This window comes from Oncorhynchus mykiss, chromosome 2 (genome assembly GCF_057628025.1).
Source record: "Oncorhynchus mykiss isolate SJ-2025 chromosome 2, ASM5762802v1, whole genome shotgun sequence".
In the NCBI taxonomy this organism is placed as follows: domain Eukaryota; kingdom Metazoa; phylum Chordata; class Actinopteri; order Salmoniformes; family Salmonidae; genus Oncorhynchus; species Oncorhynchus mykiss.
In genome coordinates, this window is record NC_143023.1 from 82,010,847 (window position 1) to 82,036,678 (window position 25,832).

General features: G+C 43.0%; 1 protein-coding gene across 1 annotated transcript in view; it reads left to right on the forward strand.

The window, feature by feature from the left end:
- The window catches only part of LOC149985256 (uncharacterized), a 536,389-nt gene that overhangs the window by 321,022 nt on the left and 189,535 nt on the right, over window positions 1-25,832 (forward strand). The window contains exon 4 of the mRNA XM_090209390.1: window positions 545-592. The gene's annotated coding sequence lies outside the window, so the exon portion shown is untranslated. The remainder of the gene's footprint in view (window positions 1-544; window positions 593-25,832) is intronic.

Sequence of the window (25,832 nt, forward strand, 5' to 3'; positions counted from 1 at the left end):
CTGTCTGACTTTCCTTAGTCTCAATACTTATCTCTATATATCTGCTGTACAATCATCTGAGCTGGATATTATATCCACATGGACAAGGGCATAACATGTCTTAGCCCTTAGTTGTGGTAGTTCACTATTTCATGCCCAGGTTTAGCTGTAAATGCATTCCTCCCCTCCCTTCACTCCCCTCTACAAGCGATAAGATAGTCCAGTCCGCGCCGCTCTCGTAATTATTTTCTGGGAGGCGTAAGACGCAGCCTGTGGGCGGCAAAGTTCTTCTTGTATTTCTAATTCAGATTAAACAGTAAACATCGTAAGGGAATAAATAAAGCACTAATAAAAGTAGATTGAAAGGGAAGTTAACTAATTATGTCCTCATGTTATTCTGGTTGTTATTTTTTATTCTCCCCAATTTCAAAGAGGAAAAAGTGATCGGATCCAATGTCAGAGAGAGAGACATTTTTTTACTAGCGCTTCTCATCATTTTTATCCTTTGATTTCATCCTCCAGAATCGTTAAATGTGATTATGGAGTTTCTCTCTTTTGTTTCCAGGTTTGATCAGCTGGGAGGAGGTTGAGTGACCTAGTGGAGCCACCAGAGGTAAGCACAACAAAGTGGCATGTCCAGGTAGTTGAAATGACAGATTGGTAGTAGGTGGCATGCACACTGGTTTGTGTCAAGAACTACAAAGCTGCTCAACAGTTTCCTGTGTGTATCAAGAATGATCAACGGCCCAAAGGACATCCAGTCAACATGGGCCAGCATCCCTGTGGAATGCTTTCGACACCTTGTAGAGTCCATGCCCTGATGAATTGAGGCTTTTCTGAGGGCAAAAAGGAGAGGGGGTGCAACTCAATATTAGGACGGTGTTCCTAATGTTTCTTATACTCAGTGTATGATTACAATGACTTTCTACACAATGAAAGTTGTTTTGGGGGATTCTAGAGGGCTTTTTACGCTACTGAGCCAAACCAAGACAAGCCAAAGCATGCTGTACAGCTTGGAAAGGACAATGCGAAAAGAGATTTTCAGAGCCATCTGAGTTTATTTTCACAGTAGTGTGAAAATGGAGTGTCTAGCAGGGATGCCCACCTCCAATGATCTCAGGGGAATCCCTCCAAATTACATTGTTTTTTTTTACACAGACATTTATCGCTTGGACATTGAACAGACGTTAGTCTCTGTGGGCTCTAATTTAACAAACTTAAAGCAAACGTAAATCTGTGTGGGTGTGTAAGACATATTTTTGCTATTTTGACAGTGGGAATTATGGGCGCAACACCTGGCATTAGCCTAAAGAGGAAGGCTTTCTGTGAATGAATAAATTGTAGGTGTGATCAGGGCTTGACCACTCACTGGCCAACCTGCTCAGAAGCTTTTTTATGTTGTTGCTTTAAGTTGTGTATTTACAGTATTCGATGTTGCGTTGGCATAAACTCTGGCAGGAGAGCATGAATGTTTGTCCTATCCATTTAAGATAGTCCAAGTTTACTAAAGAGCATACAGTAACCCTATTTAAGCCTAGAGTTTCAAGTTCCTTGGTGTCCACATCACCAACAAACTAACATGGTCCACACACACCAAGAAAGTCATGAAGAGGGCACGACAACGCCTTTTCCCCCTCAGGGGACTGAAAAGATTTGGCATGTGTCCCCAGATCCTCAAAGTTCTACAGCTGCCCCATCGAGAGTATCCGACCGTAAGGCACTACAGAGGGTTGTGCGTACAGGCCAGTACATCACTGGGGCCAAGCTTCCTGCCATCCAGGACCTACTTAAACTAGGTGGTGTTAGAGGAAGGACCAAAAAAGTGGTACCGGAGCCCCAAGTCTAGGTCCTAAAGGCTCCTTAACAGCTTCTACCCCCAAGCCATAAGACTGCTGAACAATTAATCAAATGGCCACCCGGACTATTTGCGTTGACCCCCCCCCCCCCCCATATGTTTACACTTCTGCTACTTGCTGTTTATTATTTATTATCTATGTACAAATTACCTCGACTAACCTGTATCCCGCACATTGACTCCCTGTATATAGCCTCATTATTGTTACTTTGTGTTACTTTTTTTAGTAATTATTTTCTTAACTCTATTTAATTAAAACTGCATGGTTGGTTAAGTGCTTGTAAATAAGCATTTCACGGTAAGGTCTACCATGTGCCGAATACCTGTTGTATTCGGCACATGTGACAAATAAAATCTGATTTGAATTTTATTTTATTTGATTAAACAGCATATAGTAACCGTATTATAGGCCTAGTAATAAGAAACATGTATCCAGTATTTCATATTTAAAAAAGTAATTGGCTTCAACATGGGAATATTAGCCTACACATTGCATTTGACCTATTTAAGTCCAACAGAGGACAGAGGAAGATGCATTTGTTTTAACAACATTAGAAATTAAAATCAATAAGCAGACATTTTAACAACTTGATGTTTTTATATGGGCTTCCTGTATACTGATGTCATTCAATGTTCATCGCACATAATGAGTCCAAACTTTTCACAGGATATAATGAGAACATTTGAAAAGGGTGTTGACTGTCTTCCTGCTCCCAAAAGTGATATTTTAATATAACATTGGTGATAGGCTATTCTGTTGATTAGGCTCCTGTGTGCCTCCACTGGCAAAATCCATGTCATAACCAACTGCGTTACCTCTTACACCAGCTTTTGGTTGGTCTTAAGTATCCCCACCAGCACTGCCTGAAATTGGTACTTCAGTGCATGTTTTTAAGGACACGCCTCAGATATTGCCACCCCTCCCACCTCAGTGTACGTGAGCTCATATGAGACAAGTAAATTATCAATCCTGGCGCAATGGTTGGAAAATAGCAGAGCACCGGCTTTAACAGGTTGAAATTGCTAACGAGCGTGCGTTTGTCAATTGCACTAGCTTATTGGCAGCCGAAAATAAAGCCCTGTGTCTCTGTCTACATCCCCAACATGTTCACAACCCAATCAGATCACATAAAATAGGGTCAGACTAGAGGATAATGTAGGGTTGACACTCTGGCCTGTCGCTGTAGAGATGTAAATCTGTTTTTTCTCCTTTTGACCAGCAAGCTTCCAGGAAAAGACAACATTCTTCCAAATGACACAGTCGTAGACTTCAGATTACAGCCCTGTCACTTAACCCGCTAGTGTGTAAACACATGACTGGCTGAGGGAGAGATGAAGGCAGAGAGATGGGTAGAGGGAGAGACTGATATGGAGAAAGAGAGGTGGAGAAAGGTACAGCAGGAGAGTAGGATGGACTGTGAGGTTGAGAGAGGGAGAGTGGGGTGCGTTGGCTGCTTTTTCTCTGCTACCAGGCTGACCACTGGCTTAGAAAGCTATCATAAAGCACCAAACCAATGGGATACTTTTGTCCATTTGTATCCTGGAATCCAATCTTCCTGGAAAACGTCTACAGTTTTCTCTCTGGTTTTTGAGCAGTATCAACCATAAAAATGGAATTCCTAGAATGGACATTCATGTCAATGCGTCTGTGGTGGGTGGACTGCCAGCCATATTGAGTGTACTGATATGAGAATCATATTACTATGGCATGAACCTCATCATGGCCAGCACACCGCCCCAGGTGCTTGACACACTTCCTATTGTCTCCCTGTACACTTTCATACAGTAAGATTGACATTTCACTGACATTTTCAGTAAACATTGCCACAAAACCTGAAAAAAATATTTGTTTTGAAAAAACATTGTTTGGTCTCGACTATGTTAGAAGCAGAATCGCAGATGTGGATTGTTTAATTTCATCATGCTTTGATGTAGTATGGGCGAGGAAGCGACAACAGAATTCTGGTCCTAGGTCATCACTGTTATAATGTTTGTCCATCATCCACAAGGTCTTTGTTATCCACATCCCCAGATCCTGGGAGATTACAGTCAAAGAGGATAGCTGAGCTCTTGGCCTCCTGACCAAAACGTGTGATAATTTTAGACGGTAGCTTTCTGAGACCTTTTCACATAGTCTGGAGCAAGGATGCCATTTGGAAATAAACGTGAAATGTAGCTTAATTGCAGTTTACAGATTTAGGTAGGGGCAGCGTTCTCTTCCTTATTTTATTGCATAAACAGAGTGTAAGCAGAGGCCAAAGACATGAGGTTTAAGAGAGAGAACACTAGTGTTCAGACCTGGTTTTTCTGCTGAGGCTCAGACCTACAGTGCTGTGAAAAAGTATTTGCCCCCTTTTTAATTTTCTCTACTTTTGTATATTTTTGATACTGTTATCATAATCTTCAACATACACTTAATATTAGATTAAGGCCATCTGAGTGAACAAATAACACAACAATTACATATTTATTTCATAAACAAAGTTATGCAACACCCAATGCCTCTGTAATTGCCCCCTTACACTCAATAACTGGTTTTGCTATGAATGGGTCCCACCATGTCCATAGAATATTCTTCCAAGAGTCTTGATGATCATCCCAGTTTCTTCCTGGTGCTATTTGGCAAACTTGAGTCAACTTTTGGACAAGGTTACATTAGTCCTAGCACTAACTGGGGAAAGATTGACCTAACACAAGCGGTCATATTTAGCTAACTCACGGCTGACATAAACCATAATTAACTAGCTAATAGAAATTACTATTTACAATTCATCACATAACGGGTGTGCACACCATTGATTGAAATAATTGAGTAAAACACTTTCTAAAATTCTAAAGTAATCCGACAATGGGTAGTTTGTGCACACTGCCATTTGTTGTTTTGGGTCAACCAAAGATAAGAAGAGGAGACAAGATGAGTCTGTTGGTAGTATGCCTGTTGCAGGGGGTGTGGGGTCTACCATCATTCACTTCCGGAAGTTTACTCGAAAGATGAGTTTACCATCTCTCACCTCATTTTGTTATAACATCTTTGTTCTGACAGATGTTTACGTGACACCCAGAATGCATTGTATAATGTCAACAAACATGGCGGCACACATACAGTGGGGCAAAAAAGTATTTAGTCAGCCACCAATTGTGCAAGTTCTCCCACTTAAAAAGATGAGAGAGGCCTGTTTTTTCGTCATAGGTACACTTCAACTATGACAGACAAAATGAGGGGAAAAAATCCAGAAAATCACATTGTAGGATTTTTAATTTATTTATTTGCAAATTATGGTGGACTGTTTGAGGTTGTGGACAGGTGTCTTTTATACCGATAACAAGTTCAAACCGGTGCCTGAAGCTGAAAATGTCCCAGTTCAGTGACCTGCATACTCACCAGATATGTCACCTATTGAGCATGTTTGGGATGCTCTGGATCGACATGTAAGACTGCGCTGTTTTTGTTGTATCACAGGGCACAACTGTAAAAGAGACTGTCTCAGTTGTTTCCCCTGTTTAACTAAAGGTTAATAATGTGTTCCAGTTCATGCCAATATCCAGCAACTTACAGCGGGGAGTGGGCCAACATTCCACAGGCCACAATCAACAGCCTGATCAATTCAATGTGAAGGAGAAGTGTCGTGCTGAATGAGGCAAATAGTGATCACACCAGATACTGACTGGTTTTCTGATCCACTTCCATACCTTTTTTAAAGGTATCTGTGACCAACAGATGCATATCTGTATTCTCAGTCATGTGAAATCCATAGATTAGGGCCTAATGAATTTCTTTGAAATGACTGATATCCTAATATGACCTGTAACTCAGTAAAAACTTTGCATGTTGTGTTTGTATTGTTGTTCAGTGTAATACATTACCCTATACACAATGCTTATACAGCAATTCATGATTGCAGAGGACAAGTCTTATATGTATATAAAGTAGCATGATACATACTATTCTCAGAACACATATCACTGCAGATCTGTACATGAATACAGACATAGACTCGCACACACACGTATGCACGCATATATATATATACATGCAGGGCAGGAATGCACCCAGAGCTCAGATAAGAGTGTGTTATCTGGAGACCAATGACGTGAAATATGTCCATTAATAACCAGTTCGCTGTTGTCTTTGTTGCAGTATGTCAGCACTGGTTAGAGGGTGTCACCGCTTTCTCGGCTGTGGACCTGAACAAATACGTTCAGTTCAAAGTGAGGTCCAGATCAAACTCAAGAAAACAAGGGCCTTCCGCATAGGATATACAGTTGAAGTTGGAGGTTTACTTACAGTTAGGTTGGAGTCATTAAAACTCGTTTTTCAACCACTCCACAAATTTCTTGTTAAACAACTATAGTTTTGGTAAGTCGGTTAGGACATCTACTTTGTGCATGACACAAGTCATTTTTCCAACAATTGTTTACAGACAGATTATTTTACTTATAATTCACGGTATCACAATTCCAGTGTGTCAGAAGTTTACATACACTAAGTTGACTGTGCCTTTAAACAGCTTGGAAAATTCCAGAAAATGATGCCATGGCTTTAGAAGATTCTGATAGGCAAATTGACATTATTTGATGTCAATTGGAGGTGTACCTGTGGATGTATTTCAAGGCCTACCTTCAAACTCAGTGCCTCTTTGCTTGACATCATGGGAAAATCAAAAGAAATCAGCCAAGACCTCAGAAAAAAAATTGTGGACCTCCACAAGTCTGGTTCATCATTTGGAGCAATTTCCAAATGCCTGAAGGTACCACGTTCATCTGTACAAACAATAGTACATAAGTATTAACACCATGGCACCACGCAGCCGTCATACCGCTCAGCAAGGAGACGAGCTCTGTCTCCTAGAGATGAACGTACTTTGGTGCAAAAAGTGCAAATCAATCCCAGAACAACAGCAAAGGATCTTGTGAAGTTTTACTGTGGATATAGATACTTTTGTAACTGTTTCCTCCAGCATCAAGTCCTATATTGACATAACCTGAAAGGCCCCTCAGCAAGGAAAAAGCCACTGCTTCAAAACCGCAATAAAAAAAGCCAGACTGCGGTTTGCAACTGCACATGGGGACAAAGATCGTACTTTTTGGACGACTGACGACTGATCCGTGGAAAGGAAAGAATGAATGGGGCCATGTATCGTGAGATTTTGAGTGAAAACCTCCTTCCATCAGCAAGGGCATTGAAGATGAAACGTGGCTGGGTCTTTCAGCATGACAATGATCCCAAACACACCGCCCGGGCAACGAAGGAGTGGCTTCGTAAGAAGCATTTCAAGGTTCTGGAGTGGCCTAGCCAGTCTCCAGATGTCAACCCCATAGACTTACATAGACTTACAGAAAATGTTTGACCTCTGTCATTGCCAACAAAGGGTATATAACAAAGTATTGAGATAAACTTTTGTTATTGACCAAATACTTATTTTCCGCCATAATTTGCAAATAAATTAATTAAAAATCCTACAATGGGATTTTCTGGATTTTTTTCCCTCATTTTGTCTGTCATAGTTGAAGTGTACCTATGATGAAAATTACAGGCCTCTCTCAAGTGGGAGAACTTGCACAATTGGTGGCTGACTAAATACTTGTTTTGCCCCACTATATATCCAAAATGTCAATTTATTTTTGCGCGTTTGATCCAGAAAAAAACAGCTTCCAATTTGCGCCACGTCACTACAAAATATATCAAAAGTTGCCTGTAAACTTTGCCAAAACATTTCAAACTACTTTTGTAATACAACTTTAGTTATTTTTAAACGTTAATAATCGATCAAATTGAAGACGGGTCTATCTGTGTTCAATACAGGAAGACAACAAACCAACGCTACTTTTCAAGTCTTGCTCAACTCTCAACAGTGTTACCCAGTTCCTAGATGGCCGTACTTCTTCATTGCACAAAGGAAAACTTCTCCCAAATTCCAAAGACTTGTTGACATCGAGTGGAAGCAGTAGGAACTGAAAACAAGTGCCTAAGAAATATTGTTTCCCACTGAGAACTCACTGAACAGACAGAGACCTCAAAAAACAAATTCTGAACGGTTTGTCCTCGGGGTTTTACCTGCTACATAAGTTTTGTTATACTCACAGACATGATTCAAACATTTTATAAACTTCCGAGTGTTTTCTATCCAAATCTACTGATAATATGCATATCTTATATTCTTGGCATGAGTAGCAGGAAGTTGAAATTGGGCATGCCATTTATCCAAAAGTGAAAATGCTGCCCCCTGCACCTTAAGAAGTTAACGCACAGCATTGAGATTGCCTGCTATGACAACAAGCTCAGTCCGATGATGCCGCTCCAGACCGCTCCAGACCATAACGGACCCTCCACCTCCAAATCGATCCCGCTCCAGAGTACAGGCCTCGGTGTAACGCTCATTCCTTCGACAATAAACTCAAATCCGACCATCACCCCTGGTGAGACAAAACCACGACTCGTCAGTGAAGAGCACTTTTTGCCATTCCTGTCTGGTCCAGCGACGGTGGGTTTGTGCCCATAGGCGACGTTGTTGCCGGTGATGTCTGGTGAGGACCTGCCTTACAACAGGCCTACAAGCCCTAAGTCCAGCCTCTCTCAGCCTACTACGGACAGTCTGAGCACTTATGGAGGGATTGGGCGTTCCTGGTGTAAACCGGGCAGTTGTTGTTGACATCCTGTACCTGTCCCGCAGGTGTGATGTTCGGATGTACTGATCCTGTGCAGGTGTTGTTACACGTGGTCTGCCACTGCGAGGACGGTCAGCTGTCCGTCCTGTCTCCCTGTAGCGCTGTCTTAGGCGTCTCACATTACGGACATTGCAATTTATTGCCCTGGCCACATCTGCAGTCCTCATGCCTCCTTGCAGCATGCCTAAAGCAAATTCATGCAGATGAGCAGGGAACCTGGGCATCTTTCTGTTGGTGTTTTTCAGAGTCAGTAGAAAGGCCACTTTAGTGTCCTACGTTTTCAGAGCTGTGACCTTAATTGCCTACTGTCTGTAAGCTGTTTATTTCTTAATGACTGTTCCACAGGTGCATGTTCATTAAATGTTTATGGTTCATTGAACGAGCATGGGAAACAGTGTTTAAACCCTTTACAATGAAGATCTGTGAAGTTATTTGGATTTTTACGAGTTATCTCAGGGCCTTACAGGGCCTTGAAAAAGGATGTTTCTTTTTTTGCTGGGTTTATTATTTTAACTATTGGTCAAAATATGTGCTTTTGATTAGACACCCTAGAATCAGTCCTTGATTACATTAATTTGTTGTATTTTAATATATTGACATTATATACTGTATGAACTGGGCGTTGTATTATTTAAATAAGATAACATTTACAGTATGCCTACTTTTGTGGGTTTTTTTGCCTACTTTTGTGTTTTTTTTGTGAATGGACTCACTTACACCTTACTTTGACTGATGACATTTCCATGCAGTTGTTCATTTAGATTTTGCTTATAAATCCCTCTATGTGTCAGAGTCAACAGAGGACACACTCTCTGGCCCTCCTCCTCCTATACGAAAGTCCCTTCCCCTTTCACCAGCCAGATCTGAGCAGTGGGCCCTTGTCACTGTGTTTGCATACAGCTTATGTAGTAATCCTAATACTTGTCTCTTTGTCAGCCCTGTTTCCACAACCTGGAAACTGGTGATTCTGTAACCTTAGCTCTTTTAGTCCCATCTATGTTTCAACTCCACTGTTTGCTGTTTGGAGGAACCCTTTTCAGAGGAGTAGATTTTACCTTGTCAAGGTGAATGTTTGGGGAGAAACCTGAGAGTGGGAAGCCAGGGGCATGTTCAGCAAGGCACAACTGTGTTGTGGCACGTTTAGAAGTAGGTTATGTAGAACAACCATGTCTCTGTATAAGGAATCAAGTCACCCAGGGGCGACAGGTAGCCTAGTGGTTAGAGTGTTGGGCAAGGAACCGAAGGGTTGCTAGATCAAATCTCCGAGCTGACAAGGTAAAAATGTGTCCTTCTGCCCCTGAACAAGGCAGTTAACTCACTGTTCCTAGGCCGTCATTGTAAATAAGAATTTGTTCTTAACTGACTTGCCTAGTTAAATAAAGGTTAAAAAAAGAAACCTCTGTTCATGACATTTATATCTGCAATTGTCCATGTTTGCTTACTGAACTTGGCATAGTTTTTATACTGTGTTTACCCTTCCTCTCATACAGGTTTACATTTATTGTTATGAGTCTTGTCCTGTAGGCAAAACCTTTGCAGATAGACAGCTGCCTGCTGGAAAAAAAGCTATATTATAAGAAATAATGAAAGCAAACATGAGCTTTTTGGTCTTAATTTAAGGTTAGGGTTAAGCATTAGGGTTAAAACTTCTTGCTCCTACTTGAGACGCAGACGTCTCAAGTAGGCACCTGGAAATGCAAATGCGCTACGCTAAATGCTAAATGTACTCGTTAAAACTCAAACGTTCATTAAAATATACATGCAGGGTATTGAATTAAAGCTACACTCGTTGTGAATCTAGCCAACAAGTCAGATTTTTAAAATGCTTTTCGGCGAAAGCATGAGAAGCTATTATCTGATAGCATGCAACACCCCAATATACCTGAAGGGGACATAAACAAAATAATTAGCGTAGACGGCGCTACACAAAAACGCAGAAATAAAATATAAAACATTCATTACCTTTGATGATATTCTTTGTTGGCACTCCTATATGTCCCATAAACATCACAAATTGGTCTTTTTCACGATTAAATCAGTCCATGAATGCCCAAAATATCCATTTGTATAGCCTGTCTGCATCACGAAAAAAGCTCTCTTCCAACACGCAACGTCATGTTTAAAAATTATATAAGTTGCCTATATTCTTTGACAAAACACTTCAACCTACTTTTATAACCCAACTTTAGGTATTTGTAAACGTTAATAAGCGATCAAATTGATCACTGGGCGATCTGTATTCAATAGCAGCTACACAAGAAAACAGTGTCCATTTTTCAATCTTCCAAAATCGATTGAGGTAGGCTGGATGGAATCACGGATCTATTGGTAATGTCTCAAAGGATTTTTGTCAATGAAAATGACGTTTTTGGCGACATCGTGTGGAAGCTGTAGGAATTGCATCCGTCTCCATATTAAATTTGGTTTCCTTTAAATAATTCATGAAAGGGGCGCATGGATACTTTTTTCAGATTTCAGTGACCAGTTTTTCTTGCGCTTTTCGATGAAACAGACGCTCTGTTATAGTCACAGCCATGATTTAACCAGTTTTAGAAACTTCAGAGTGTTTTCTATCCACACATACTAATCATATGCATATACTATATTCCTGGCATGAGTAGCAGGACGCTGAAATGTTGCGCGATTTTTAACAGAATGTTCGAAAAAGGAGGGGGTAGGATAAAGAGTGTGGCTAGGGTTAGGTTTAAAACCAGATTTTATGACTTTGTGCCTGTGCCAGCAAGTGAACACTGCAGAGCTGCCTCCAGAACAAAATTCATTATGAAAAAAAGGCTAACCCGGAGAGTCATGACTGGACAAAGTGCTCACATTGGCAGACTGGTGATAATATCACCTATAGCTAATACTGTGGACTATTTTAGTGAGGTGATTGCACAATCAGTATGCACACCTACATTGTGTTGTTTATCCTAGATGTATAGTTTATCCTATAGTAGAGACATCTCGATCATAGACTGTAGATCTCCAGATCTATAGCTCACTTGTTTTCTGTTATACGGCTTGTCCTCATTCATATTCACATCATTGGCATGTAATGTAAACAGGAGAGATGTTAATGGGGCCTAATTGGGTCAGAATTTCCCCTACATGCCCGAATAGCAATTCAGACCAATAGGATGGATGGTCATGAAGGCACGCACAATTAATCATCAAAGCCGGTCTGGACGAAGATGAAAGCCAGAAAACAGAATATGAATAAATGGCACTGTCACGCCCTGACCGTAGAGAGCTTTATATGTCTCAATTATTTTTTGTTCAGGGTGTGATTTGGGTGGGCATTCTATGTCCCTTTTTCTATAATTTGTATTTCTGTGTGTTTGGCCGGGTGTGGTTCTCAATCAGAGGCAGCTGTTGTCTCTGATTGAGAACCATACTTAGGTAGCCTTTTTCCCACCTGTATTTGTGGGTAGTTGTCCATGTTGCCTGTGAGCACTACGCTGGCGACTTTCAACCTTCGTCTCTCCCGAGCCCGTACGGGAGTTGTAGCGATGAGACAAGATAGTAGCGACTAACCAATTGGATACCACGAAAATGGGGAGAAAAAGGGGTAAAGATCCAACAACAAAAAAAAACACACAAAAAAAGACCACGTTACCTGACCGGAAAAACTCAAGGCCCAACAGAACACAGGTTTTCCACTTAAGAGTGCCTTCATTATAAGATGTCGCCATGGTTTGATGGTAACGTGGTCTTTTTTGTGTGTTTTTTTTTGTTGTTGGATCTTTACCCCTTTTTCTCCCCATTTTCGTGGTATCCAATTGGTTAGTCGCTACTATCTTGTCTCATCGCTACAACTCTCGTACGGGCTCGGGAGAGACGAAGGTTGAAAGTCATGCGTCCTCCGATACACAACCCAACCACCGGAAGCCAGCCGCGTGGAAACACAGTGCACCTAGCAACCTTGGTTAGCGCGCCCGGCCCGCCACAGGAGTCACTGGTGCGCGATGAGACAAGGATATCCCTACCGGCCAAACCCTCCCTAACCCGGATGACACTAGGCCAATTGTGCGTCGCCCCATGGACCTCCTGGTGGCAGCTGGTTACGACAGAGCCTGGCCGCGAACCCAGAGTCTCTGGTGGCACAGCTGGCGCTGCAGTACAGCGCCCTTAACCACTGTGCCACCCGGGAGGCGGTAACATGGTCTTAAGCAAGACGCTAGGGGAGAAGCACAGCTTCATGGAAAAATGTGTAGAATTGCAGGAAATTAGTTGCAAAACTGCAATATGTAAAAAAATATTCTGTAAAGCAAATGTATTTGTTTACCTTTTGTTAATGACATTTTTACTTGCTAACAGATCCCTCTGTACATATTCAATTATAGTTTTTAGTCTCGGTGCTGATTTAATGTGTAGCGTAGTGGCTAATTGTACACTTAATAGCAGGGACATTACTAGAGATTCATGGGTAGTGGGGCTAAGCCTCTTTTAAGGGGGTCTGGGCATACTCCCCCAGGATTTGTTTTAAAGCCCCCAAAATGTCTTCATGTATTTTGTGTATTTGTAGAGTTACAACAGGTTAAAATCGATCAAAATAAGGTTATTTTTGGTTGGCTAAAAGTATACCTGTCTCATAGTTTGTGTTAGATACTGATCTAATATGACTTAATTCAATTCTATCCAAATAAAGAAATGAAAGTCCACTCTGTCCCCATCCATCCAACCCCAACAAAATAAACAAAAATGGCTGTACGATCTAGCCAAAATACTTTTTGGATGTTACTTTGAGAGAGAGAGAGAAATGTGAAGACATGCAGGTCATATTATACAATTAGAAAAAAAGCTTTATTTAAGTTTCACCCTTTTGTTAATTGTTGCTCAAAATTAACCCAATAATTCAGACACATGGAACATCTTTAACAGTATCATCCACAATGGGGCAAAACTAAATTCAACTAATAAGCTAAATAAAATGTTAAACTGAAAAATAATTTAGAAATAAAATATGATAAAGTAAGATCCCAAACAAGTATTACAACTTATATTACAGAACTGCTCCTCCTGCTTCTCTCTTTTGATGCTTATTTTGTGGGTGGACACATCAAACTATTTTTAAAGGTGGCAAAGCGGTCAATAACACTATTGTGGCTTAGTGCCCAAGCACTTCACCCTCAATGGACATGGCTGCAAGACTTGCAAGCCTTTTCTGACCCATTGTCTTACACAACCAGGAGTGCAGCCGGCGCAGTGCACTTTCACAGGAGCAGCTGCTCACAGGAATTGTGAGGGCAACCTGAATGATTTCCTTCAGAGAAGAAGGAAAAAAAATAAACAAGACTTCTGCAGAGTTGCACATACTGTCCAACAGCCATGCCAACCGAGAGCTCCAGGAGGTTATGCACTGCAAGCATACAGTTGAATTCGGTAGTATACATACACCGTAGCCAAATACATTTAAACTCAGCTTTTCACAACTCCTGACATTTGATCCTAGTAAAAATTTCTGTCTTATGTCAGGTACGATCGGCACTTTATTTTACGAATGTGAAATGTCAGAATAATTTTTTATTTGACTAGGCAAGTCTATTCTTATTTTCAGTGACGGCCTAGGAACAGTGGGTTAATTGCCTTGTTCAGGGGCAGAACGACCTTGTCAGCTCAGTGATTTGATCTTGCAACCTTCCGGTTACTAGTCCACTAGGCTAACTGCCACTCCATAATAGTAGAGAGAATGATTTATTTCAGCTTTTTTCTTTCATCACATTCCCAGTGCGTCAGAAGTTTATACACTCAATTAGTATTTGGTAGCATTGCCTATTAATTGTTTAACTTGGGTCAAACCTTTCGGATAGCCTTCCACAAGCTTCCCACAATAAGTTGGGTGAATTTTGACCCATTCCTCCTGACAGAGCTGGTGTAACTGAGTCAGGTTTGCAGGCCTCCTTGCTCGCACGCGCTTTTTCAGTTCTGCCTACAAATGATCTATGGGTTTGAGGTCAGGACTTTGTGATGGCCACTCCAAATACTTGACTTGTTGTCCTTAAACCATTTTGCCACAACTTTGGAACTATGCTTGGGGTCATTGTCCATTTGGAAGACCAATTTGCGACCAAGCTTTAACTTCCTGACTGATGTCTTGAGAAATTGCTTCAATATATCCACATAATTGTCCTTCCTCATGATGCCATCGATTTTGTGAAGTGCACCAGTCCCTCCTGCAGCAAAACACCATTTTTTATATTTTTGTTTCATCAGACCAGAGGACATTTCTCCAAAAAGTACCATCTTTGTCCCCATGTGCAGTTGCAAACTCTAGTTTCCTCCAGCATCTTCACAAGGTCCTTTGCTCTTGTTCTGGGACTGATTTGCACTTCTTGCACCAAAGTACGTTCATCTCACAGAACGCGTCTCTTTCCTGAGCGGTATGACGGCTGCGTGGTCCCATGGTGTTTATACTTGTGTACTATTGAACATGGTACCTTCAGGCATTTGGAAATTGCTCCCAATGATGAGCTAGACTTGTGGAGGTCCACAATATTTTTTCTGAGGTCTTGGCTGATTTCTTTTGATTTTCCCATGATGCCAAGCAAAGAGGCACTGAGTTTGAAGGTAGGCCTTGAAATACATCCACAGGTACTCTACCCAATTGTGTTTCTCAAACCAGCAGGGCTGAAATGCCCTTTTCTATGTACCAAAACTTTTGTGTGGGTAGCTATTCAGCTTCATTTGTCTGGGCCCAGTGTCTTTGTCACCTAATTCACACTTATTTCTGGAAGGAGTTGCTGCAGCTGCTTGATTGCTTTCTTTCTCTGGATCTATTTGTTGTCCCTCTCTCTCTGGATCTGTTTTGTTGTCCCTCCCTCTCTGGATCTGTTTTGTTGTCCCTCTTTCTCTGGATCTATTTGTTGTCCCTCTCTCTCTGGATCTGTTTTGTTGTCCCTCCCTCTCTGGATCTGTTTTGTTGTCCCTCCCTCTCTGGATCTGTTTTGTTGTCCCTCTTTCTCTGGATCTGTTTGTTGTCCCTCCCTCTCTGGATCTGTTTTGTTGTCCCTCCCTCTCTGGATCTGTTTTGTTGTCCCTCTTTCTCTGGATCTGTTTTGTTGTCCCTCTTTCTCTGGATCTGTTTTGTTGTCCCTCTTTCTCTGGATCCGTTTTGTTGTCCCTCCCTCTCTGGATCTGTTTTGTTGTCCCTCCCTCTCTGGATCTGTTTTGTTGTCCCTCTTTCTCTGGATCTGTTTTGTTGTCCCTCTTTCTCTGGATCTGTTTTGTTGTCCCTCTTTCTCTGGATCTGTTTTGTTGTCCCTCTTTCTCTGGATCTGTTTTGTTGTCCCTCTTTCTCTGGATCTGTTTTGTTGTCCCTCTTTCTCTGGATCTGTTTTGTTGTCCCTCTTTCTCTGGATCTGTTTTGTTGCCCCTCTCTCTCTGGATCTGTTTTGTTGTCCCTCTCTCTCTGGATCTGTTTTGTTGTCCCTCTTTCTCTGGATCTGTTTGTTGTTCTTCTCTCTCTGGATCTGTTTGTTGTTCCTCTCTCTCGATCTGTTTGTTGTTCCTCTCTCTCTGGATCTGTTTGTTGTTCCTCTCTCTCTGGATCTGTTTGTTGTCCCTCTCTCTTTCTCTGGATCTGTTTGTTGTCCCTCTCTCTTTCTCTGGATCTGTTTGTTGTTCCTCCCTCTCTGGATCTGGTTTGTTGTCCCTCTCTCTTTCTCTGGATCTGGTTTGTTGTCCCTCTCTCTTTCTCTGGATCTGGTTTGTTGTCCCTCTCTCTTTCTCTGGATCTGGTTTGTTGTCCCTCTCTCTTTCTCTGGATCTGGTTTGTTGTCCCTCTTTCTCTGGATCTGGTTTGTTGTCCCTCTCTCTTTCTCTGGATCTGGTTTGCTGTCCCTCCCTCTCTCTCTGGATCTGGTATGTTGTCCCTCCCTCTCTCTCTGGATCTGGTTTGTTGTCCCTCTCTCTCTGGATCTGTTTGTTGTCCCTCCCTCTCTGGATCTGTTTTGTTGTCCCTCCCTCTCTGGATCTGTTTTGTTGTCCCTCTTTCTCTGGATCTGTTTTGTTGTCCCTCTTTCTCTGGATCTGTTTTGTTGTCCCTCTTTCTCTGGATCTGTTTTGTTGTCCCTCTTTCTCTGGATCTGTTTTGTTGTCCCTCTTTCTCTGGATCTGTTTTGTTGTCCCTCTTTCTCTGGATCTGTTTTGTTGTCCCTCTTTCTCTGGATCTGTTTTGTTGCCCCTCTCTCTCTGGATCTGTTTTGTTGTCCCTCTCTCTCTGGATCTGTTTTGTTGTCCCTCTTTCTCTGGATCTGTTTGTTGTTCTTCTCTCTCTGGATCTGTTTGTTGTTCCTCTCTCTCGATCTGTTTGTTGTTCCTCTCTCTCTGGATCTGTTTGTTGTTCCTCTCTCTCTGGATCTGTTTGTTGTCCCTCTCTCTTTCTCTGGATCTGTTTGTTGTCCCTCTCTCTTTCTCTGGATCTGTTTGTTGTTCCTCCCTCTCTGGATCTGTTTTGTTGTCCCTCTTTCTCTGGATCTGTTTGTTGTTCTTCTCTCTCTGGATCTGTTTGTTGTTCCTCTCTCTCGATCTGTTTGTTGTTCCTCTCTCTCTGGATCTGTTTGTTGTTCCTCTCTCTCTGGATCTGTTTGTTGTCCCTCTCTCTTTCTCTGGATCTGTTTGTTGTCCCTCTCTCTTTCTCTGGATCTGGTTTTGTTGTCCCTCTCTCTTTCTCTGGATCTGGTTTGTTGTCCCTCTCTCTTTCTCTGGATCTGGTTTGTTGTCCCTCTCTCTTTCTCTGGATCTGGTTTGTTGTCCCTCTTTCTCTGGATCTGGTTTGTTGTCCCTCTCTCTTTCTCTGGATCTGGTTTGTTGTCCCTCCCTCTCTCTCTGGATCTGGTATGTTGTCCCTCCCTCTCTCTCTGGATCTGGTCTGTTGTCCCTCTCTCTCTGGATCTGTTTGTTGTTCCTCTCTCTCTGGATCTGTTTGTTGTCCCTCTCTCTCTCTCTGGATCTGTTTGTTGTCCCTCTCTCTTTCTCTGGATCTGTTTGTTGTCCCTCTCTCTTTCTCTGGATCTGTTTGTTGTCCCTCCTTCTCTGGATCTGGTTTGTTGTCCCTCTCTCTTTCTCTGGATCTGGTTTGTTGTCCCTCTCTCTTTCTCTGGATCTGTTTGTTGTCCCTCCTTCTCTGGATCTGGTTTGTTGTCCCTCTCTCTTTCTCAGGATCTGGTTTGTTGTCTCTCACTTATACAGCTCATATGTTGATCTCTGCCTTGCACAGAAGCCTCCCTTTCTGCATTACCCTTTAAGATATCATGAACATCATTTATTTATGCCTAACAACAGTAAGACATAGGCTGTCATATGCTGTACAAATTTAACTGAAAGCTTAAACATCTACTCAGACATGCTCCCTCAGCCCTGTCAGCCTCCAGCTTCTTTCCCTCATTATTGTCTGCTGTGTTTTGACATGCATTGTTATTAAACTCATATTTACAATAATTCAATGCCTAATAGGTGATTAATCAGTTTAAGTTTATATTTTTAGTTTGAACTGGTAAAACCTTAATTTCTCACCGGATTGGCCTTCGACAGAGCTGCTGGCACGGCCTCTCTTGAAGAATTTCCATATATCCAGCTAACGTTAGTCGTTACCCAGCCTACAATTGAGAAATTGAGGATAATACAATGACATTGTGATCAACACTGTCACCTTTTCTACACATGACCTAACGTTACTGATAATTGTTTTGCAATGGCCTACTGAATGAAAGTACTTGAGTATGAAAAGATATGTGCATGATGTTACGTCATCTGTCTCATTTATAGCCTGGCACAGATAGCAAACTACATTAAATGCTTACTTACAGGCTCTAAACAATGGTGCAGAAAAAAAGTGTGTGTAGGTAAGTAAAGAAATAAAACAACAGTAAAAAGACATTTGAAACTAACAGTAGCAAGGCTATATTCAGACACCTGTTAGTCAGGCTTATTGAGGTAGTATGTACATGTAGGTATCGTTAAAGTGACTATGCATATATGATGAACAGAGAGTAGCAGAAGAGTAAGAAGAGGGTTTGGCTGGTGGTGGGACACAATGCAGATAGCCCGGTTAGCCAATGTGCGGGAGCACTGGTTGGTTGGGCCAATTGAGGTAATATGTACATGAACGACTCCGAAAGAGAGGGAAACGAGGCGGTCTTCTGGTCAGACTCCGGAGACGGGCACACCGTGCACCACTCCCTAGCATTCGTTTTGCCAATGTCCAGTCTCTTGACAACAAGGTTGATGCAATCCGAGCAAGGGTAGCATTCCAGAGGGACATCAGAGACTGTAACGTCCTTTGCTTCACTGAAACATGGCTCACTGGAGAGACTCTATCCGAAGCGGTGCAGCCAACGGGTTTCTCCACGCATCGCGCTGACAGAAACAAACATCTTTCTGGTAAGAAGAGGGGCGGGGGCGTATGCCTCATGGCCAACGTGACATGGTGTGATGAAAGAAACATACAGGAACTCAAATCCTTCTGTTCACCTGATTTAGAATTCCTCACAATCAAATGTAGACCGCATTATCTACCAAGAGAATTCTCTTCGATTATAATCACAGCCGTATATATCCCCCCCCCAAGCAGAGACATCGATGGCTCTGAACGAACTTTATTTAACTCTCTGCAAACTGGAAACGATTTATCCGGAGGCTGCATTCATTGTAGCTGGGGATTTTAACAAGGCTAATCTGAAAACAAGACTCCCTAAATTTTATCAGCATATCGATTGCGCAACCAGGGGTGGAAAGACCTTGGATCATTGTTACTCTAACTTCCGCGACGCATATAAGGCCCTGCCCCGCCCCCCTTTCGGAAAAGCTGACCACGACTCCATTTTGTTGATCCCTGCCTACAGACAGAAACTAAAACAAGAGGCTCCCACGCTGAGGTCTGTCCAACGCTGGTCCGACCAAGCTGACTCCACACTCCAAGACTGCTTCCATCACGTGGACTGGGAGATGTTTCGTATTGCGTCAGATAACAACATTGACGAATACGCTGATTCAGTGTGCGAGTTCATTAGAACGTGCGTTGAAGATGCCGTTCCCATAGCAACGATTAAAACATTCCCTAACCAGAAACCGTGGATTGATGGCAGCATTCGTGTGAAACTGAAAGCGCGAACCACTGCTTTTAATCAGGGCAAGGTGTCTGGTAACATGACCGAATACAAACAGTGCAGCTATTCCCTCCGCAAGGCTATCAAACAAGCTAAGCGCCAGTACAGAGACAAAGTAGAATCTCAATTCAACGGCTCAGACACAAGAGGCATGTGGCAGGGTCTACAGTCAATCACGGACTACAGGAAGAAATCCAGCCCAGTCACGGACCAGGATGTCTTGCTCCCAGGCAGACTAAATAACTTTTTTGCCCGCTTTGAGGACAATACAGTGCCACTGACACGGCCTGCAAAGAAAACATTCGGTCTCTCCTTCACTGCAGCCGAGGTGAGTAAGACATTTAAACGTGTTAACCCTCGCAAGGCTGCAGGCCCAGACGGCATCCCCAGCCGCGCCCTCAGAGCATGCGCAGACCAGCTGGCCGGTGTGTTTACGGACATATTCAATCAATCCCTATACCAGTCTGCTGTTCCCACATGCTTCAAGAGGGCCACCATTGTTCCTGTTCCCAAGAAAGCTAAGGTAACTGAGCTAAACGACTACCGCCCCGTAGCACTCACATCCGTCATCATGAAGTGCTTTGAGAGACTAGTCAAGGACCATATCACCTCCACCCTACCTGACACCCTAGACCCACTCCAATTTGCTTACCGCCCAAATAGGTCCACAGACGATGCAATCTCAACCACACTGCACACTGCCCTAACCCATCTGGACAAGAGGAATACCTATGTGAGAATGCTGTTCATCGACTACAGCTCGGCATTCAACACCATAGTACCCTCCAAGCTCGTCATCAAGCTCGAGACCCTGGGTCTCGACCCCGCCCTGTGCAACTGGGTACTGGACTTCCTGACGGGCCGCCCCCAGGTGGTGAGGGTAGGCAACAACATCTCCTCCCCGCTGATCCTCAACACTGGGGCCCCACAAGGGTGCGTTCTGAGCCCTCTCCTGTACTCCCTGTTCACCCACGACTGCGTGGCCACGCACGCCTCCAACTCAATCATCAAGTTTGCGGACGACACAACTGTGGTAGGCTTGATTACCAACAACGACGAGACGGCCTACAGGGAGGAGGTGAGGGCCCTCGGAGTGTGGTGTCAGGAAAATAACCTCACACTCAACGTCAACAAAACTAAGGAGATGATTGTGGACTTCAGGAAACAGCAGAGGGAACACCCCCCTATCCACATCGATGGAACAGTAGTGGAGAGGGTAGCAAGTTTTAAGTTCCTCGGCATACACATCACAGACAAACTGAATTGGTCCACTCACACAGACAGCATCGTGAAGAAGGCGCAGCAGCGCCTCTTCAACCTCAGGAGGCTGAAGAAATTTGGCTTGTCACCAAAAGCACTCACAAACTTCTACAGATGCACAATCGAGAGCATCCTGGCGGGCTGTATCACCGCCTGGTATGGCAACTGCACCGCCCTCAACCGTAAGGCTCTCCAGAGGGTAGTGAGGTCTGCACAACGCATCACCGGGGGCAAACTACCTGCCCTCCAGGACACCTACACCACCCGATGTCACAGGAAGGCCATAAAGATCATCAAGGACATCAACCACCCTAGCCACTGCCTGTTCACCCCGCTATCATCCAGAAGGCGAGGTCAGTACAGGTGCATCAAAGCTGGGACCGAGAGACTGAAAAACAGCTTCTATCTCAAGGCCATCAGACTGTTAAACAGCCACCACTAACACTGAGTGGCTGCTGCCAACACACTGACACTGACTCAACTCCAGCCACTTTAATGGGAATTGATGGGAAACGATGTAAATATATCACTAGCCACTTTAAACAATGCTACCTTATATAATGTTACTTACCCTGCATTATTCATCTCATATGCATACGTATATACTGTACTCTATATCATCGACTGTATCCTTATGTAATACATGTATCACTAGCCACTTTAAACTATGCCACTTTGTTTACATACTCATCTCATTTGTACATACTGTACTCGATACCATCTACTGTATCTTGCCTATGCTGCTCTGTACCATCACTCATTCATATATCCTTATGTACATATTCTTTATCCCCTTACACTGTGTACAAGACAGTAGTTTTGGAATTGTTAGTTAGATTACTTGTTATTACTGCATTGTCGGAACTAGAAGCACAAGCATTTCGCTACACTCACATTAACATCTGCTAACCATGTGTATGTGACAAAAAAATTTTGATTTGATTTGATTTGAATGTATAGTTAAAGTGACCATGCATATAAGATAAACAGAGAGTAGCAGCAGCGTAAAAGAGGGGTTGGGGGGAGGGACAATGGAAACAGTCCAGGTAACCATTTGGTTACCTGTTTAGGAGTCTTATGGCTTGGTGGTAACTGTTGAGAAGCCTTTTTGTCCTAGACTTGGCACTCCAATACCGCTTACCATGCGGTAGTAGAGAGAACAGTCTATGACTAGGGTGGCTGGGGTCTTTGACAATTTTTAGGGCCTTCCTCTGATACCGCCTGGTGTAGAGGTCCTGGATGGCAGGCAGCTTTGCCCCAGTGATGTACTGGGCCGTACGCACGGCCTTCTGAAGTGCCTTGCGGTCGGAGGCCGAGCAATTGCCATACCAGGCAGTGATGCAACCGGTCAGGATGCTCTCGATGTTGCAGCTGTAGAACCTTTTGAGGATCTCAGGACCCATGCCAAATCTTTTTAGTTTCCTGAGGGGGAATAGGCTTTGTCGTGCCCTCTTCACGACTCTCTTGGTGTGTTTGGACCATTCTAGTTTGTTGATATGGACACGGAATTAGGCACGTCCTGGTAATCCGTCTGGCCCCGCAGCCTTGTGTATGTTGACCTGTTTAAAGGTCTTACTCACGTTGGCTACGGAGAGCGTGATCACACAGTCGTCCGGAACAGCTAATGCTCTCATGCATGCCTCAGTGTTGTTTGCCTCGACACGAACATAGAAGTGGTTTAGCTCGTCTGGTAGGCTCGTGTCACTGGACAGCTCAAGGCTGTGCTTCCCTTTGTAGTCTGCAAGCCCTACCACATCTGATGAGCGTCGGAGCCGGTGTAGTATGATCTCTGTTCTAACTTACCACAAATTCACATTGTAGCCTATCTGTATGAATCCATCCTGTCAGAGCCTTTTCCTGTCAGTTAACTGTTAGCTAGCAGTCTCAAGCCACAGCCATAGCTAACGTTAACCACGTGCAGCAGCCCCCCCAGGTCCTAGTGCCCGCCCAATAAGAAGTTTAAGATGCGATGGAACGGTTGATGGGGAAAAAAAAGAAATCACAGAGAAATATATTGACTGATATATTGATTTATTTAGGGGGGAGCTAATTAATATTTTAGGGGGACTAAAGACCCCTAAAATAGGCCTAGCAACGTCCCTGCTTACAATGTTTTTGTAGATCGACTGAGGTGAATGAAGCTGCAGAAAACAATGTGGTAATGGCTGGGGTCATTTTTGCTTGTTTTTGCTGTTCTCCAAATGGCAAAAACATTTGGACCTCACAAAAGCTCACATCTTGGCATGGCCCTGCAGGAACCATGAAGGTTTTTAATGTGCTGTGGCTGTTCATTGTGTCCCCTCTCTGTGATTCTTTCCTCTCTGAGCTCAATGGAACTGACAGACAGGCCCCTGAGAGAGCGGGAACACTGAGAGAGAACTCCCCTCTGGGAAAGAAATATTGTACCAGTTCCATCATCCATGGAACAAACCACTGTCCTTCACTGCTCAATTCCCAGTGTTGTTCCCAGAGTCGCAGTAATCTGGCATTAGCACAAGTGATTATACTCTAGAACTGTTAGCAATATGAGAACTCAACATCTGTTTGTCCATTTCTGATGAACAGAGGACCCACAAAACATAATGAAACTCATATTAGCTATGGAGTGTAGAAGGACTGCTGATCGAAGATCAGATCGCCCCCACAGTCCGGGATGTTCATGTTTAATGGGTGTGTGCACAAGAGTTATGGCCTAAGGGAGATAAACATCCCAGCTAGTACATTTGGGTCCTTGGAAGTTGTGGGAATGTATGTTTTTGGTTTCACATTGGTTGTGGGAATGAAGCCATACGTTTCCTGACAGGTAAAACTGAATGTTTTTTAAATGTTGTGAAAATAGAAGTGGGGCGGCAGGGTAGCCTAGTGGTTACAGCGTTGGACTAGTAACCGGAAGGTTGCGAGTTCAAACCCCCGAGCTGACAAGGTACAAATCTGTCGTTCTGCCCCTGAACAGGCAGTTAACCCACTGTTCCCAGGCCGTCATTGAAAATAAGAATTTGTTCTTAACTGACTTGCCTGGTTAAATAAAGGTAAAATAAAAAAAAAAAGTGAACAGTTCAGTTGTTCTGGGAAAGTTATTTTTACGCACAACTCGGTGATTCTTGTCACAGATGGATTATTGCAGCCCACACTGGGTTCCGCTCATATCAGCTAAAAACAAGAATAAGTGATCACCAACACTGATCATATAATTTAAAAAACAAGTTGCTTGGTGAATAAATAAATAGGTAAACTGGGATATGACTAAAGAATTTCTATGAAAATGTATTCTTTCTTTTGGGATACGAGAACTGACTATATCCACTTCACTGTCAGACCATTTTATTGGTAAACTACACGGTAATGTATAAATGGTCTTATTTTGCGATCCCAATACGTAATATGGTACATTTACCATAGTTTGGTTGTAATCCAGAGATGTTAGAGGCTGTGCACGGATCCAAAATTGCGGATTTAGAAGGGAACACTAGTCGTCAGTGTACAATGACACCTTGTTTTTAAGCACTATATGTCTAATCCCTTGATATTATTGTTGGATCTAATTTTAATAGCTAATGTTTTGATGGCCATAATAAATGTATACTACATGACCAAAGTATGTTGACACCTGCTTGTTGAACATCTCATTCCAAAATCATGGGCATTAATATGTAGTTGGTCCCCCCTTTGCTGCTACAACAGCGTCCACTCTTCTGGGAAGGCTTTCCACTAGATGTTGGAACATTGCTGTGGGAACTTGCTTCCATTCAGCCACAAGAGCATTAGTGAGGTCAGGCACTGATGTTGGGCAATTAGGCCTGGCTTGCAGTCAGCTTTCCAATTCATCCCAAAGGTGTTAGATAAGGATGAGGTCAGGGCTCTGTGCAGGCAAGTCAAGTTCTTCACACTGATATCGACAAACCATTTCTGTATGGACCTTGGTTTGTACACGGGGGCATTGTCTTGCTGAAACAGGAAAGCGCCTTCCCCAAACTGTTGCCACAACGTTGGAAGCACAGAATTCTCTTGAATGCCATTGTATGATGTAGCCTTAAGAATCCCCTTCGCTGGAGCTAAGTGGCCTAGCACGAACCATGAAACACAGCTCCAAACCATTATTCTTCCTCCACAAACTTTACAGTTGGCACTATGCATTGGGGCAGGTAGGGTTCTCCTGGTATCCGTCAAACTCCGATTTGACTGCCAGATGGTGAAGCGTGATTCATCACTCCAGAGAACACGTTTCCACTGCTACAGAGTCCAACAGCGGCGAGCCTTACACCACTCCAGCCAACGCTTGGCATTGCGCATGGAGATCTTAGGCTTGTGTGCGGCTGCTCGGCCATGGAAAACCATTTCATGATGCTCTCGACGAACAGTTCTTGGGGCTGCAGAAATACATTTGGGCAGATGAACACCACTTGTGGCAGGAGCTGGATGAACCAGCTTCAGTGGGGGATGGACACCTTGGCACTGGGGGCTCCCATTCGGAGTCAGTGTCACTGTAAAAGAAAATGTTCAGTTAGAATAGTTTCACACATGAGCCCTGTATCAACAGGTATAATAAACGGATATATATATAGAGTACAGGGAACATAAGGTTGAATATATTATTATAGACCTGCTAGATCTAGTGTCTCATTTATATTATGACAGACCAGCTAGATCTACTGTCTTTATTATATTACAACAGACCAGCTGTATCTACTGTCTCCATTTCACTTTGGCCATTGTTTTGGGACTGCCCTCCCCTCAACAGCCTCAAATAGGCTATTTAATTTCACAAATAATAAGAAACTTACCAGTTCAAAATGATGTCCTCTCCGTTCAAAAAATATTCCTCCATTTGGGAATCGCTAAATGAATCGTCCTCCTCTCATTTTCCCGATCAATTTCTTCTAAAATTGTGTGTACATCTGTATATCTAGACTTAGATTTAGCTTTCCCTGAATTAGTCGCCATACTGATTGATATATAAACAGCTGAAG